A 19,225-nucleotide genomic window follows, 5' to 3' on the forward strand; every position below is an offset into this window, starting at 1 on the left:
TTAGAAGTAGACTACATTGAACAGGAATACTGAATTAACAGTAACAGAATATAGAAGAAGGGAAAAATATTAACATAGTAGGGAATGGTGAAACCAAATACTTAAGTAACACTTACCATTTAGCATAAGGAACATAAGTAAACAGAGACATCGTGTAGAGAAAAAAAAATTTGACCTACAATAGTGTCATGATAGAAAGCCAAGGGACAAAGATTTAGGTTTTCAAACAAATCAATTTATTAACAAGGCTAGCAATTGCCAATAAATGGGCCCAAGACTTCCTCAGTGGGTACAAGAATATGATTGGCAGTTCACACAATATTCTTGTAGTTAATAAAGTGGAACAAATAAGTTAGGTGGCCCAGTGGATAGAGTGCTGGCCCTGAATTAAAATCTGGCCTAAGGTACTTATTAGCTGTATGTCCCTAGGCAAGTCATTTAACCCCAATTTGCCTCAGTTTCCTCATCTGTAAAATGAGCTTGAGAAGGAAATAACTAATCACTCCAGTATCTTTGCCAAGAAAACCCCAAATGGGGTCATGGAGAGCTGGACACACTTAATTAAACACACACACACACACACACACACAGAGATTGAAAGATAGAAAGAAAGAAAGAAAGGTAGATAGATACATAGATACATAGATATAGCTGTAGATATAGATGTCTAAATATATTTGAGCTGAGTTGAGGCCGGAATAGAAAAGTTGAAGTTGGAACACTGGAACATTTAGGAACAGGGAAATTGTGGCCAGTACATTGTGGAAATAGGGAACTTGAGGTTTCTTTACCTTTATTTCCAGAATATTCTGTGGTCAACAAGTTTTCAGAAGTATATGAACAAAGATTTCACAAGAATATAGCTCCCACAAGAATGCAGCTAACAAAATGGGAAAGAGTGACAAGACGGAGTCTAATAATCTTATAATCAATATGAATTAAATAGGGATTTCACATTCCCCCTCTTTTTGATCCTTAAGAAATGTATTTCCCAGTGTTCACTCAAAAATTGATATAAGTATGTTCTATACCAACATCTTGGATAGCCATATGTTTCTTAGGAATCATCTTTGAGCAAGTTTTAGTGCAGTATGTAATACAACATCCAATTCAAGGCAGGAAAAAAATGAGGACTTGGATAATGATAGCCCTTTTGATTAGAGTAATTAATATGTCACCTCCTTGGAAGCAGGAGAACCATCAAGAAATCAGGAAGAGGGATCCTACAGGGGTTTTGATCATCAGTCTGATTGGGTTTCTGTTATAAATTGTTGGATCTGGTGGCAACTTATTATAATCTCTGCTGGGGATCATATGTATGACAAGTAGTCAATAAAATCAAAAGGTCCAGTCAAATCCTTTGGATAATCCTGACTTATCAGAACTTGAAGAATCATTTGGAGCAAAAGAGATGGCCTCCCATGGATCAGGTTACTTTTGATGAATATGGTGGCATGTCCAGTATCAATGGGGCCTAATTGCTTTAAGATGATCCAAGGTATGTCCTATTTCACCATGATGCTTACTACTAGAGTTAAGATTTTTCTAATCCTCCTGGGAAGAATAGAATGGAGGAGCAGAAAGGGCAATAAATACTAGTACTAAAATTATGTAGACATGGGGCAGAAAATCAGATATCCTATAGAGTACCACAATATTTTAAAACCTAGACCAAATGGTACGGCAAAAAGTAACCATTCTTCTATAAAGATCGTTTCAATATCAGTCACATAAACTAGAGAGGAAGGAACAAAACTGGTAATAGCATCAGAATTAAACAATAAGGAACAGTACAGAATTTAAAACATATGATGAGTAAGATTAAGAGGCATAAAGCAAATGATAATGTAAAAAGCATCTATTTTCCCATATTTGACAACTTTTCATTCCCAAGATTAACTGCAGAAGGAGAGGTACCCAGTGATAGCATAAAGGCAAAACAAAAGCATCCTCAAATATATTGATCATGTGAAACAGTATAATAAAGGTATCACGTGGGCAAGTGTATCCAATGGTCTTTTGTTAAAATTTTGTTTGCAGTTGTGGTGGTCGTTAACACCTGGACTGTGCCACTGGTCTGATGAAAGTTCTTTTTTTCCCTCATATTTTACTTTATTTTCCCCCAGTTAATAGTGTTTTATTTTTTCCAATTACATGTAAAGATGGTTTTGAACATTCACTTTTTTATTTTTTTATATCAAATATTTACTAATTTGTTTATTTTTAGTTTTGAACATTCACTTCCACAAGATTTTGGTTCCAAATTTTCTCCCCATCTCATCCCTCCCCCCACCTTAAGATGGCATTCATTCTGAATACTCCTTCTTCTTCACTTCTTTCACCCTCCCCTTCTCTTATCCCCTTCTCCTTCTATTTTCCTGTAGGGCAAGATAGATTTCTATACCCCATTGCCTGAATATCTTATTTCCCAGTTGCATGTGAAAACATTTTTTAATATTTGTTTTTAAAACTTTAGGTTCCAAATTTTCTCCCTTTCTCCCTTCCCACCCACCCTCATTGAGAAGGTAAGTAACTCGATACAGGTTATACATGTGTAATCATGCAAAACACTTCCATAGAAGTCATGTTGTGAAAACTAACTATATTTCCCTTCATTTTATCCCGCACCCCCGTTTATTCTATTCTCTTTTTTTTTCTTCTTGAAAAAGGATCACTCCTATTGGTGTGGGCACAACAATGAGCAATAGTTAGGGCATTGGGAAGGCACAAGGCAGACAAAAGTTTCTTGGTGTATTCAGTGTTTGCAATGACCTTGTCAACAGAAGTAAAAAATCCCCAATGTAGCCAAAAGCATCCTGTTGCCTGACAGACCATGAATGTCTGTCTAGACTAGACTAGACTCAGTATACATTGTGATGTTTTTTTTTTTCCTTTAGCAAGGTGACATGCCTAAGTAAAGGCCACAAGTTCAGCAGCTTGAGCACTGAGGTTAGAGTGGCAGAGAGGCAGCCCAAATGGTATCATGGTCAGAGACCACAACTGCACCAGTGTAATGTATACAATCTCTCATAGAAGAAGACCCATAGGTATATACAACATAATCAGAATTCCATAAGGGGGCATCAGAGAAGTAATGTGAGGCTTTTGTTTTTGTTTTTGTTTTTTGTTTTTTTAGCTATGTCCACTCTAGAAACACAGTTATGCAGTGGCTCCCCAGATATTGTTAAATTGGAGGGCAATGTGATGGAGTTGAAGATGACACACTGCTTAAGAGTAAAATCCTCTTTAACAAATGAAGTCACTTCATACCTAGCAAGTCTCTGATCAGCAAAAAGACTGAGTCTTATTGTGTAGTAAAAGGCTTCAACCTCATGAGGATAATGTACCGTTAAAGGGGGTACTCAGAACCAAATTACAAGCTTCTCTACCTGAAGAGCAGTGGCAGCCACAGATAATAGGCAGGACAATGCTTTAGCAACCCTAGCATCAAGCTGTGCAGAATAATATGCTACTGGGAAAGGGAGGGCATGCCCCTCTGAATATCTGAGTTAGAACATTAGAGGCCACCCCCTTGTGATCATGAACAGAAAGAGAAAAGACATTATAATTTGGAAGTCCCAGAACTGGAGCTTATAACAGGGTTTTCTTGAGTTCAGCTAGGGCAGCAAAATGTTCTGGTTCAAGGTATAAGGGCTCTGAACAGGGTCTTTAGTCAGAACAACAAAAGGCTTAGTAATCTTCCCAGAAGACAGAATCCATTTTAGAGCAATATCCAGCAGCCCCCAGAATGGCATACAGATATTTCTTGGTCTTAGGAACAGACAGTTGTTGTAGAGTCTGAACATGTTTTGGGGAGACATAGAGAATGCCGAAAGACAAAATGAAGCCAAGCCACTCTACTTGGAGAAGGCACAACTGTACATTCGATTTGGAGACTTTGTGGCCTTTCAAATGAAGCTGGAGAAAATGACAGCTGTCTTCTTGGCATGTCTGAATATTGGGTGCTACTAGTAAAAGATTATCGATATACTGTACTGAGAGGAGCCCTTGAAGGTAATAGAAGCCAAGTCCTGCTGCAAGATTTGAGAGAACAGGGTGGGGTTTTCTACATGCTCTTGAGGCAGAGGAGAAGGCAAACAGTTACTAAGTATCTAGGTGAATTAGGATGCTGAGAAAAAGATGAGCAAAGATCTATCAAGGTAAAACAGGTAGTTTCACAAGGAATAGAAGAGATAATGGTGGCTGGATTTGGAAGTACTGGATGTCTATGTTTAACATAAGCATTAATGACATGCAATTCTTATATAAGTTGATAAACAGGTTTGCCATCAGGAGCTGGTTTAGGTTTTTTAACAGGCAGAACAGGGATATTTATAATAGGGGATTAATAAGGAACCATACATAATACCTCAATCTCTGAGAGAGTCAATAATAGTTAAAATACCTTCAATAGATTCCCATCATAAGGAGTATTACGGGACAGATAATGGTGGCCCCTCTTTGGTTCTAATGGTGATGGAAATAACAAATTTTGACAACCCAACATCTGAGGATGTGGCAACCCATAGAGAGTTAGGGATGTCAGATGGAATACTTGGACTCTCCTGAGGATGGTTTTGAGTTGAAATAGGAGAAAGTCATCTTCTAAAAAATCTTTCACTATAGGAAATAGGAAGGAGTGTTTCCCAAGGTGTAAAGATGAAGAACCATCAGGAGAACATGAAATTGTAGCCCTTAAATTATACAAGAGATCTTGTCCTAACAAATTAATTGGAGATTTAAACATTAAAAGAAAAGAATGGTCAACCAAGACAGGGCCAACAGTAACCATTCAAGGAGACACTCTAGGGAAATAGCAGAAATTTCCAATGACTCCAGTGATTTTTGAGACCCAGTGAGTGTACTATTAGAATACAATTTCATTTGCCAAACCAAATTTGAGGCTCCAGTATCCAATAAGCAATCATAAATTATGTCACCAACCTTGATAGTAACACGAGGTTCAACAGTGTGGGGAAGGGCAAAGACTGGGATAGCTTGGGCAAAGACATCTGGATCATGAAAAAAAAATAGTCTTCTCTAGATTTAAAGGTCCCTGCTGCAACTCCCACCCCCCCATCTTTATGTTCTAAATTTTCCCTGACTGTTCCTGGGACCACTTCTATTAATTCTTTTTAACTCCTTCTTCTGTTTTAGATAATCTTCGAAGAGATGGACTTTCTTGTTGCAGCAAAAACATGTTGGCAACTCTTCATTTTTAGAAAGAGTCAGAGTTTTATGAGTGAAAGCTAAGATTGTCTGGGGTTTTGGCTTATATTTTACTTTCTGTTAATCTATTCTGTCATAAACACATTAAGCAATGCTTTTTAGTTCACCAATATTCTTTTCATGCCATCTAGGGCAACTTTTATGATTACATATTTATGTCATGGACTGGGTAACAAAACCTGAATTAATGATTTTAACATTTCTTGGATTGATTAGCTCAAATCTACCATACCACTTAGCACTTTTGCATAACCTGTCATAAAAGCAGGTAGGGGTTTCATTTTCTTCCTGGCAAGTTTCTTGAAATTTACTCATTTTTGGGGTGGATAGCACATGTCTCTATCTTGCTAATTAAGGATTCTCCAGCCTGTAATAGCTTGGTATAGTCAGCTGGAATATTAGGGTTCCAATGGGGTCTTGCAAAGGCCAATTAGGAAGACCCCTTGGGCCAGAAGGTTTGGCACTGGCTGGGACTTGTCTATTTGCAGCCTCAATAATGGCAGTTCTTTCCCCAGGGAAGAACAAGGGCTTCATTAAGTCAGTTACATTTCCCCAGGTTGAATTATGAACTCTAAATATGGCTTTAAACTGGGTTTTAATAGCCACAGGGTCTTCATCAAATTTAGGAATGTCTCTTTTCTATATGGAGAGATCAGAGGGACAAAAAGGGTGATACAGTTTTAAAGGTGCCATACTTCCAGGCTTTATAATATCATGCACAAATCTTTCCTAGAGAGTGAACACTAGCAGCCAGTCTTTCATTTTCAAAGAAATCAAATTTCCTATCATAGTAGAAGGAGAATAAGTTGAAGGAGCAGAAGGGGAAGGCAGAATAAGATAGAGAGAACAGGGTTCTTTAGGAGAATGTGGGCATGACCCATCAGACAGGGCATCCCAGCAGAATCAATTGGGTGATTTATTCAATAGATAATCTTAATTTCATTAACAAGTAATTCTCAAAAGAGCTGAATTAGGGCAAAAATAGTTTGCTTAATCTTTTGAAGGTTTATACCAAATTTCACACAATCAAATAGTATGCTTGTCTTCCCAGGCTGAACTGAAGGTTTCCCTTGGTCCCAACATATAAGAATTTTTTTTTTCTAGGAGGGTTCCTTTTAGTGTACTTATAAAATTAATTTCCTTAAGGAATCCCCCTCTCTATGACAGAAGGATTCCCACTTCCTACTGAAAGAGTACCAGGAATAGGCCCTCTTACCTACATAAGAGATTTCCTAGATATCCCTACTTAAAAAAGGGATGTATTCCTTTTCCTACCTATAGCAAGGGTGGAGATCGCCGCTAACAGTAGAAATGTATTTCTACCTCCTGCCTCTTACAGGGACAATGCCAATTGTTTGTAAGGGACCAGGGGACTTACTGCTCAAAGAAATTTTGAGATTGAGGTCAAGGTGGAGTCCAATGTCTGAGGCAGTCCTCCACAGAGAAATCCTTCAGTGAAAAGTCCACTGGCATGCTCTAGGGAGGTCCTCAAAGAGGGCTATCCCGAGGGGCTCAGGGTTCTTACTTGACTTTCTGGCTAACTTACCAACTGTTGTGATGGAAATCTGAGGGACAAAGTTTTGGGTTTCTGAGAAAATCAATTTGTTAGCAAAGTGAGCAACTACCAATAAATGGGTCAAAGACCACCTCAATAGGTACAAAGACATCATTGGCAGTTCACACAGCGTTCTTGAGGTAAATAAAGAGAAACAAATAAAAATGACATAATCTTGAATAACATATTTATAAAGTTTTCTAAGTGGCTAGTGATTTACGCAATTTCTTGCGGTTAGAACAGAGAAGTAATCAGAGAAATTAAACAGAGAATTTGAGTCTGGAACAAAGAATTTGAGGTTGGAACTTTTTGGGAAAGGGAAACTGTGGCTGGAACATTCTGAGAACAGGAAACTTGAAGTCTGTACCCTTATTTCCCAGAACATTGTGTGGTTAGCATATTCTCAGAATTATTTGAACAAAGCTTTTACAAGAATACAGCTAACACAAGAATGTAGCTCAAAAATGTGGAACTTTGACAAGACAGCATTTCATAATTGATCTTTTTGTAATCAATGCAAATAAATTTGAATTTCACACTGGTACCATGAATTATGTGGATTGTGTATGCCCAGCAAGTGAAGGTCAACTTTCTGGCAATCCTGAGACTCACAGGGTACTACTGTAAATTGGAAAGACTAGGAAAATCCTGTCTGACAAGTTTTACTGTGGAGGGGAATCATCTTGGGTACCTGTCGGTTTAGGTATGAATTTTTGTTTCTTTTGTATGTAAAAGAAAAAAAAGCCCCTTTCTATGTTTAAAACTGGTGTTAGAGTCAGAGCTTCCAAAGAGGATGTAAAGGTTTTTTCACAAAATAAAACTTCCCTCTGTCTAAAAGTGAGAATCCAATGTTCTCACAGTTTCCCTTTGTAAACTTGAGTGCCTGGGTAGATCAATTCACCATAACCAGTTCTCAGTTTCTCACCAACCTTTTAAACTTAGCATGTTCAAAACTGAACTCATTGTCTTCCCTACCTATTTTTTTTCCTACTTCTCAAGTTTTCTATTTTTGTTATTAATCTCAACATTCTTTTGGTAACCTACACATATAAACTTAGATTCATCATTGACTTTCCTCATTTTATGACCTGTGAATACAATTAGGTTAACAAAAGTGTTGAATTCCATTTTCCATTTCTCCTTTCTGATCCAGTCATTCCAATTCAGGACTTCATTATTAAGAATATTTTAATAGTGTCTTAATTAGTTTATTTATTTTTAATCTATCCCATATTCAAACTATTCTTCATATTATTAAAGAAGATTGTCTTTTTTTAATATAAATTTATTTATTTTTAGCTTTCAACATTCACTCTCATAAGTTTTTGAATTCCAAATTTAAAGAAGATTATCTTGCTAATGCACCACTCTGATTATATAATCCTCAACTCAAAAACTTTCACTGTCTCTATATTGCCCAGTTAACGAAATATAAATACATGATCTTAGCATTTAATGTTTTTGGCATTCAAGGGGAGTTGATAACACACAAAGATATGGAGTCATATACAAATACAGAGATGAGCCTTCATTGAAGGTTTAAATCTAACTAAGTTTGTCTCTCACTAGTTACTTTGATCTACTCTCTATCATAGGCAAATTTCACTCCTTTCAGCCTGCTTTCTTCCATTTCCTGGCTGTTTATTTTTTTTAAACCTCATGCCCCAAATCAACCTCCCTTTACCCGATTTCCATGTCTTTAATTCCTTCCCCTGTCTTCAAGCCTTTCCTAAAGTGCTACACCCTCCATTAAGCTTTCCCTGGACACCCTTCCTATTCTCCTTTTCTCCAGTGAAAGTGATGTCTCCCTTCTAAAATTTGTCATAGCATATTGCTTGTACTTCTCTTTTATACTTTTTCAGCCTCTCCTTGAAATATAGATACTTGAAGTTCTCTCTTTTTACATTGTAATCTACTTGATGGTGGGGTTTGGATTATATTTCTCTGTATAGAACAGTGCCTTAAACATGTAAGTTTGAGTGGAGTTATGATCTCATCGATGTGTGTATTGCATACAAATTCACAACTCATTCGTATCTTCTCATCTTATACAATTAGGTCATCCAACATGTTTGAAGTCTTCCTTTTTTCTTAACAGTACAAACAGAATTCTCATCTGGTATCTGTAGCTTTTAGACAATGTCCTTTCTATCACCTTTTCCAGGCACATCTCCTAGATGCTGTATTTTACACCACTTCATGTACATAAGTTATCATTGCTAATATGCTATTATCCAGACTGTGCTATGCATTCAGAGGCATAATTCCTTGTTTGATCCAATGATACATTTATCTTGGACAGATTTAGAGCTGGAAAAATGATATGGGATGAATAGAGTAGTGGAGAGAGAACAGGATGAATTGTACTTGGGAAACTATATAGTGCTTTCAGTATTTCCAAGTTGTTCCTTGAAACAGAAACCCAACATTTTACCACCAAGAATCTTCCAGTGATCTGTATGTCTGTGAATCATGGAACATTTCAATCTCCTTAGTCATGCAAGGAAGTGAAATCATACTGTGTATAACTAGACAATAATTCAGGAAAGTGAGCTAATATAACTTAGTTTTTACCTTGGGGAGAGGGGAATGGGAAACTGAAGGAATCCTCTCTTTAACCTTGGTTCAATATGAAAATTTTTATTACTTGTAATAATCCATTGCCTGAGAATTCTCACTAATTGAGGTTTTATTCTATTCTTTAATAATTATTAATAATCTAATCTACCCTGGGAAAGTCACAGAATCAAAGAATAATAGATTTCAAGCTGGAAAGGGCTTCAGAGATCATGTAGTCCATTCATCTCATCTACTGATGAGTACACAGGGTCAGAGAGGTTAATTCATTTTTTTTTACAATTGTGTCTCAATTTACTCATCAGTAAAATGAGGATGCCCAAACATCTTATCTACTTCACAAGGCTATTGTGTTGTTCAAATGATATAATATGAAAGTGTTTTCTTAAAAATTCTATATAAGTATAAATTATTTTATGCTTAGCTGAATATAAACATTACTTTAACCCATATTACACATTATGTTGTAGGATTATTGATGCATTTGTATACCTTATGTATTATTTTAGTGCCAGAAAAAAAAATATACGGGAGACAGTTCTTTACTGGAAGTAAAAGACACAAACAAGGCTATATTTTCATTCTAAATGATAATAGATTATCTTTGAATTGTTTAATTTTGTATAATTAATATAACCAATGGCTATTATAGATTTCATTGGCCCTCATCACCCAGCAAAACATGTATTTGCATATTATTTATCATTAGTTGTCTCTTATTTACATTACAACAGGAAGGACAGCCATGCAATTTGTCAGAGATGAAAACAACTGTTTTTTTTTTCCTGATGGACAGCTAGTTCTTTAATTTATGGAGCAAATCCATATGACGTCCCCAGGTGCGTTTGTATTTCTGATTTATTCTCTGACATCCTACAACTTATGTAACCAGAAATATCACTATAGCTATATACATTTAAACATCCCCAAGAAGATACAGTTATTCTAGCAGAAGGTAACATTTCAAACTAAGTTATCTCTAAAATACCTTTGTTGAGATATCAAGGGAAATTTCAGTATGCTGTGTTATTCTTTCCTCACTTTATTATTAAAAATCATTTATTAGATAACTGCAATGACATTATTATTTATGATTACATATTAATTAGTACCTATAATGTATTTGGTATTCTGGACAATATAAAACACATGCTAAAATATATTAATTATTTCTAAAGATTTAAGGAAAATAATTTGACAGTATTAGTACACTTGGGATAGTTGATGTGCTTATTTAAATGTAATCCCCACTAAGATTCTAGGCTATTCATAAAGTGGATTCTCCAAGGTCATGGTACAAGAGCAAAAGCTTTTATGAGCTTTTCACTTTTACTTATATGTGCAAATGTCTCTACCTTTTAATGTGTTCTTCTTGAGGGCAGAAACTTTCAATTTTGTCTTTAAATCATCATCACCTAGCACAGTGCTTGGTATGTAACAGTTAATAAATAAATATTTATTGTTTTGTTGATTAGCAAGGATTTAATAATGCATATTTGTTGTCCAAAGACCAAAGTAGCTAAGTTAAGAGAGGTCCATCACTAGGTTGGCTATGAGTTGATAAACTTTTCAGATACTAATTCTTGAAGTCCATCTGCTAGGTTGTGGAGAAATTGTGATCTCTGTTGGTGGCATGAGTGAGTGCCTTCACCAAGAAAATCACATAGCTTTGAAATATAAAAGTATTTGAATAATGGGATTGTAAAACACAGGAAAATAGAATTATAATTGTAAAGCCCATGTTCATGTGTTTTCATTATATACTGCAATGGCTGAGATTTAAAATTGTTAAAAATATCCCTTTAAATGACAAAAAGCAGAAAAGAAGAAAGTAATTCTGTGAATAGAGTTATAAATATTGAAACATTTATGAATTATATTCAATTTAGAGTCATAGATTTATAGGCATAAATTGAAGACACACATGTTATGTGTTCCTGAAAAGTTCTTTTACATTTCTTTTCCTGTACAGCTTTTACAAGGTTTGCCTTTAATATAATGTCATAGAATTTGAGAGCTTGGAGGGACCTTACAGATTGAGCCAAATTCCCATGTTTTAAAGGCTGATTTATCTCCTTCATTGATTCATCTTATATACTCATTCATATATTCATCAATGAATTCATTTATTTATTCATTCACTTATTTATTTATGTGCTGGATCTATGATTTTTATGTTTTGAACACAGTGTTTCTGGTGAAGAACTTCTGCAAAGTCACATAGATCTCTCCTCTGAGAGTTATTGTATTAGAGAGTTGACCTATGCACTGAGCAGCTAAGTTATGCAAGATCAGGATTATAAATCTAGACACAGCAGGTACCTCAGGGGCCTTCTAATCCAACTCCCTTATTTTACAGATGAGGAAACCAAGGCTCTGAATAGTTAAGTGCCTTACCTGAGGCACTTGGGTGGTACAGAGGATAGAATGCTGTGCCTGAAGTCAGAAAAAGCTGAATTCAAATCCAGGTTCAGACACTTACTGTCTGTGTGATCCTGGGCAAGTCACTTACCCTCTTTTCCTCTCAGTTTCCTCCACTGCAAAATGGGGCTAGTAATAGCACCTACTTCTCAGGATTATTGTGTCAATCAAATGAGATGTTTACATATATATTATATACATGTGTGTGTGTGTGTGTGTGTGTGTGTATACCTATGATAAAGGGCTTAGCAAAGTACCTGGTACGTAGTATTCTCTATATAAATGCTTATTCTCCTCCTCTTCCACTTCCCAGCTCCTACAGTTATACAAATAGTAAATGTCAGAGGTGGAACTTGAACCCAGGTCTTCCTGACTCTGAGATCATCTCAGTATTCACTAAATTTCACTACTTCTCATACATTTCACAAATGAAGGTACTGAAATGGAAGGTGAGTGTATGTCAGGGTCAAAAAAGTCAATAGTGGCAAAACTAGGGATGGATATCAGGCCTTCTGATTCCCAGGCCATTGTTCTCTCTATCATACCCTAGTGGCTTCAGTGATTTCAATGTAATAAAATAAAATGCAATGTGTGAGATAAAGAAGAATAATCCCAGAAACTTTTTTTATAATTTTGAAGGTCAATTTCAAGTTGTGAATTTAACTAAACTTGATAATACTTTTGGCTGAAAACAAGTAAAAATAAATTTAAGTGAGACTTAAAACAAATATTAAATTTTTACCAAAGTTCCCATGCTATATAAATAAATCACTGTTCTTCATAAGTAGCATACTATGAAGACTGGGCATACAGAAAAAAGTTCAGAATTATAATAAAATAAAACTTACAACAAATGTAATTTACCATGCTTAATCATGCATTCACATAAAATTATGTGATTATAAATAATCATTATCTTATACAGAGCAATAATTTTCAGACATGAAGTTTTTTATAGTTTTTCTTATCTTACTTCATTGGTGCCCATTTACACATATGTACATAATATCAATATTGAGTTTATCATGACACAATACAAAAGTTAAGGTTCATCACAAGCAATGTAAGTTTATACAGACTTAAAAGACTAACATCTTGGATTTGATTTCTTTCCACACCCATTACTATCGAGTTTACAACCCAAGTCATGTGGTTATGTATAGTGAAAAGAACATGGATTTGAAAGCAAAGAATGGGGTACAAACTCTCTTCTCCCCCTTGCTCTTATCCCCTATGTGGACATGAGCAAATTACCCAATAATTCAGGGTCCATTCCCTCATTTGAAAAAAAAAAAACTAAGATAGCTACACTAGATGACCTTTAATGTCCCATCCAATTCTAACCATTAATTTTCCCAAGGTGTAGCATGCACATGCTGATCTCTGTCTAGGCAGAGCTTTCTTTAGTACGATACTACTGATGCCTGTCTTTCTTTGAAATGAGCTCATCCTCCGAACTTATTTTTTTCTTAATGATTAAAACTTGCAAAGGTTCAAATTGTTATCTATACCAAGGTGCCCTAAACCATTTTTTTTTGGTGAGGCAGTTGGTGTTAAATGACTTGCCCAGTGTCACACAACTAGTGAGTATCATGTGTCTGAGACTGGATTTGAACTCAGGTCCTCCTCATGCCAGGGTGGTGCTCTATCCACTACACCCCCCTAACTGCCCCTTGCCGTAAACTGTTAAGGAAGATAGGAGGGACACTGGATACCCTCTGGAGTTAGGAAGAATTCAAATTTCTCCCCCAAAACTTACTAACTATGTAACCCTGAGCAGGTAACCTGACTTCTCTTCACCTCAATTTTCTCAACTACAAAATGGGAATAACAGTAATAATATTTACCTAACAGGGTTGCTAAGTTCAGATGGTAGAGCATATATAAAATGCTATCACCATTATCATCACCATCATCGTCATCATCATCATTGTCATATCATTGCCTTAAAGATTGGCACTATGAGATGTTTTTAGAGTCTTAAGTATAATTGCCTCTTTTAGCATCTCTCTTTTGTCAAGACAACATGATACCCTTGTATGTTCTTATCATGGTGGGTCAATATGCAGACCTCGGTTTCACAGATTTCACCCTTCATGAGCTTCAAAGTGTTGATATATTTGATTGGAGCATAGGGAAGATGTTGTGTCAGCTTGATGCCCCACATTCCTTTGGTATTATCCCAATAAATGCATTTATTCCCATTTATACACTACTTCATTGATTGTCAATAGTGACATTAAGCTGAACAAAACTACTAGATTTTTAGTCTGTCCCTCTGACCTAGGGGAGATTTATCAATCTTTCATTATATTGTTAAAATACAAGTCCATTCAGAAGAGGTAACAAACACATTGGTTGGTACTTGTTCACACTGGTTCATACTGTTTGAATCCCACTCTTCTGATTACTATTACACTCTCATTTGTACTACACTCATCCTGGAGGCTTGGGTTATAACCTTGATGATAAAGGGAGTAGACAGAGGAATTAGATTTAGGATTTTTTAAGTTCATGTGTCAGAACATTTGAAATGAAACTATACATTGTGCCAGATAAAACTTAACATTGATATTGCATGTGCATAGGGACACACATAAAGGAAAAAGAGGAGACAAACAACAACAAACTTGGCCTATCTGAATAAAGATAGCATTAATTGCAGTAATATTCAAATGAATAATGAAGTGGTGGTGGCAGTGGTATTTGCAGTAGTGATGGTATTGGTATTGGTGGTATACTGAGAAGGATGATGTGAAAAATCTCATAGAGCTTAAAGGAGAAGAGAAGGCATAATACAAATGGAGACAAAGCTCAGAAAGGAAGGTTGAAGTTACAAAGAGAAACTACTCTTTATAATTTTTCTTATGGCTTTCCTTGTTTAATTTTAACTTTGTGAGGCAAACAGTGGTGTATAAAATATTTTCATTAATATAATAAATTTCATTTAATTTTTTTCTGTTTTTTTAAAAATTTTATTAATTTGTTTTGATTTATCAACAATCACTTCCATATGCTTTTGAGTTTAAAATTTTTCTCCCCTTCCTCCCCCCACCCTCCCCAAGATGCACAATCTGATATAGGCTTTACATTTACATACCCATTAAACATATTTTCACATTAGTGAAGTTGTAAGTAAAAATTAAAACCAATAAGAGGAACCATCACAAAGATGAAAGAAAACTCAATGGAAGGTAAAAATAAGTGATAGTGATTTGACTTCCATAGTTCTTTCTTTAGATGTGGACAGCATTTTCCATCCCAAGGCCTCTGGAGATGTCATAGATCCTCATAATGCTGAGAAGGGTTCAGTGTAACAGTCTTAGTCATCGTATAACGTGACTGTTATTGTGTACAAAGTCCTCTTGGTTCTGCTCACTTCACTCAGCATCAGACCATGTAAGTCTTTCCAGGTTTTTCTGAACTCAGCCTCTTCATCATTTCTTATTGCACAATAGTATTCCATTATATTCATATACCACAGCTTGCTCAGCCATTCCCCAATTGATGGGCATCCTCTAAGTTTCCAATTCTTTGCCACAAGAAAAAGAGCTGCTATGAATATTTTTGTACATGTGGGTACTTTTCCCATTTGTTTGATCTCTTTGGGATATAGCCCTAGAAGTGCTATTGCTGGATCAAAGGGTATGCACATTTTTGTAGCCCTTTGGGCATAGTTCCAAATTGTTCTCCAAAATGGTTGGATCATTTCACAACTCCACCAACAATGTATTAGTGTTCCAATTTTCCCACATCTTCTCCAACATTTATCATTTTCCTGTTTTGTCATGTTGGCCAATCTGATAGGTGTGATGTGGTACCTCAGAGTTGTTTTGATTTGCATTTCTCTAATCAATAACGATTTAGAGCATTTTTTCATATGACTATAGATGGCTTTAATTTCTTCATCTGAGAACTGTCTGTTCATATCCTTTGACCATTTATCAATTGGGGAATGGCTTGTGTTCTTATAAATTTGTCTTAATTCTCTATATATTTTAGAAATGAGGCCTTTATCAGAGAGACTGGTTGTAAAAATTCTTTCCCAATTTTCTACCTTCCTTCTAATCTTAGTTGCATTGGCTTTGTGCAAAAACTTTTCAATTTAATGTAATCAAAATTATCCATTTTGCTTTTCATAATGTTCTCTATCTCCTGTTTGGTCATGAATTCTTCTGTTCTCCATAGATCTGATAGGTAAACTATTCCTTGTTCTCCCAGTTTACTTATGGTATCAGCCTTTATATCTAAGTCATGAACCCATTTTGACTTTATTTTGGTATATGGTGTGAGATTTGGGTCTATGCCTAGTTTCTGCCATACTCTTTTCCAGTTTTCCCAGCAGTTTTTTTCAAAGAGTGGGTTCTTATCCCAGAAGCTGGGGTCTTTGGGTTTATCAAATAATAGATTACTATAGTCATTGACTACTGTGTCTTGCATATTTAACCTATTCCACTGATCCACCTCCCTATTTCTTAGCCAGTACCAAGCAGTTTTGATGATTGCTGCTTTATAATACAATTTAAGATCTGGAATTGCTAGGCCACCTTCCCCTGCATTTCTTTTCATTAGTTCCTTTGATATTCTGGACCTTTTGTTTTTCCAAATGAATCTTGTTATTTTTTTCTAACTCTATAAAATAATTTTTGGTAGTTTTTGGTATGGCACTGAATAAGTAAATTAGCTTAGGTAGGATTGTCATTTTTATTATATTAGCTGGCCTACCCATGAGCAACTGATGTTTTTCCAATTATTTAGATCTGATTTTATTTGTGTGAAAAGTGTTTTGTAATTGTGTTCATAGAGTTCCTGGGTTTGTTTGGAGGTAGACTCCTAAATATTTTATAATGTCTACAGTAAGTTTAAATGGGATTTCTCTTTCTATCTCTTGCTGTTGGGCTTTGTTGGTAATATATAGAAATGCTGATGATTTATGTGGGTTTATTTTATAGCCTGCAACTTTGCTAAAGTTGTTTATTATTTCAAGTAGTTTTTTACTTGATTCTCTAGGATTCTCTAAGTATATCATCATGTCATCTGCAAAGAGTGATAGCTTTGTTTCTTCTTTGCCTATTCTAATGCCTTCAATTTCTTTTTCTTCTCTTATTGCTAAAGCTAAGGTTTCCAGTACAATATTGAATAACAGTGGTGATAATGGACATCCTTGTTTCACCCCGATCTTATTGGAAATGCTTCTAGCCTGTCCCCATTACATATAATGCTTGCTGAAGATTTTAGATATATGCTATTTATTATTTTAAGGAAGACTCCATTTATACCTATGCTTTCTAGTGTTTTTAATAGGAATGGGTGTTGTATTTTATCAAAAGCTTTTTCTGCATCTATTGAGATGATCATGTGGTTTCTGTTGGTTTTGTTGTTGATATGCTCAATGATGCTGATAGTTTTCCTAATATTGAACCAACCCTGCATTCCTGGTATAAATCCTACCTGGTCATAGTGTATTATTCTTGTGATAAGTTGCTGCAATCTTTGCTAGTATTTTGTTTAAAATTTTTGCATCTATATTCATTAGAGAAATTGGTCTATAATTTTCTTTCTTTATTTTGACTCTTCCTGGTTTAGGTATCAACACCATATTTGTATCATAAAAAGAATTTGGTAAGACTCCTTCTTCACCTATTTTCCCAAATAGTCTATATAGTATTGGAATTAATTGTTCTTTAAATGTTTGATAGAATTTCATGTAAATCCATCTGGCCCTGGAGATTTTTTCCTAGGGAGTTCATCAATGGCTTGTTCAATTTCTTTTTCTGAGATGGGGTTATTTAAGTATTTTACTTCCTCTTCGGTTAATCTGGGCAATTTATATTTTTGTAAATATGTATCCATTTCACTAAGATTGTCAAATTTGTTGGCATATAGTTGGGCAAAATAATTCCTAATTATTTTAATTTCCTCTTCCTTGGTGGTAGCTTCACCCTTTTCATTCTTGATACTAGTAATTTGGTTTTCTTCTTTCTTTTTTTAATTAAATTAACCAAAGGTTTATCTATTTTATTGGTTTTTTCATAAAACCAGCTCTTAGTTTTATTTATTAGTTCAATAGTTTTCTTAATTTCAATTTTTTAATTTTTCCTTTGGTTTTCAATATTTCTAATTTGGTGTTTAGTTGAGGATTTTTAATTTGTTCTTTTTCTAGTTTTTTTAGTTGTATGCCCAATTCATTAATCTCCTCTTTTTCTATTTTATTTATGTAAACATTTAGAGATATAAAACTTCCCCTAAGAACTGCTTTGCTGCATCCCATAGGTTTTGGTATGTTGTCTCATTATTGTCATTCTCTTGAATGAAATTATTGATTGTTTCTATAATTTGTTGTTTGACCCAATCATTTTTTAGGATTAGATTATTTAGTTTCCAATTATTTTTTAGTCTATCTTTCCATGGCCCTTTATTACATATAATTTTTATTGCATCATATTCTGAAAAGGATGCATTTAATATTTCTGCCTTTCTGCATTGGATTGTGAGGTTTTTATGCCCTAGTACATGGTCAATTTTTGTGTATGTGCCATGTACTGCGAGAAAAAAGTATATTCCTTTCTATCCCCATTCAGTTTTCTCCAGAGGTCTATCATACCTAACTTTTCTAATGTTCTATTCACCTCCTTAACTTCTTTCTTGTTTATTTTGTGGTTAGACTTATCTAGTGCAGAGAGGGGAGGTTCAGGTCCCCCACTAGTATAGTTTTGCTGTCTATTTCTTCCTGTAACTCCCTGAACTTCTCCTGTAAGAATTTGGATGCTATACCATTTGGTGCATATATGTTTAGTAATGATATTACTTCATTGTCTATGGTGCCTTTTAGCAGGATGTAGTTTCCTTCCTTATCTCTTTTGATTAGATCTATTTTTGCTTTTGCTTTGTCTGAGATCAGGATTGCTACCCCTGCTTTTTTTACTTCAGCTGCATAATATATTCTGCTCCAGCCTTTTACCTTTACCCTGTATGTGTCACTCTTTTTCAAATGTGTTTCCTGTAAACAACATATTGTAGGATTATGGTTTTTAATCCATTCTGCAATCCATTTCCGTTTTATGGGAGAGTTCATCCCATTCACATTCACAGTTATGATTACTATCTGTGTCTTTTTCTCCATCCTTTCCCCCATTTATGCTTTTCTTTCTCCTTTTTCCTTTCCCCCTTCACTAGTGTTTTGCTTTTGACCACCGCCTCCTTCAGTCCCTCCCCCTTTTATTATCCCTTTCCCTTTTCTTCCCCTTTAGTCTTACTGCTTCTTCCCTCCCTTCTTTCCCCCTCCCTTCTTTCCCCCTCCCTTTTCTTTCCCTTTTCCCTCCTACTGCCTATAGGGCAAGTTAGATTTCTATACCTAACTGATTATATTATGCCCTTCTTGAGCCAAATCTGATGAGAGTAAGGTTCAAACAATGCTCCCCCCCTTCTTTCCCTCTGCTGTAA

The sequence above is a fragment of the Phascolarctos cinereus genome, unplaced genomic scaffold (genome assembly GCF_003287225.1).
Source record: "Phascolarctos cinereus isolate Bilbo 61053 unplaced genomic scaffold, phaCin_HiC Scaffold_5;HRSCAF=322, whole genome shotgun sequence".
Lineage (NCBI taxonomy): Eukaryota > Metazoa > Chordata > Mammalia > Diprotodontia > Phascolarctidae > Phascolarctos > Phascolarctos cinereus.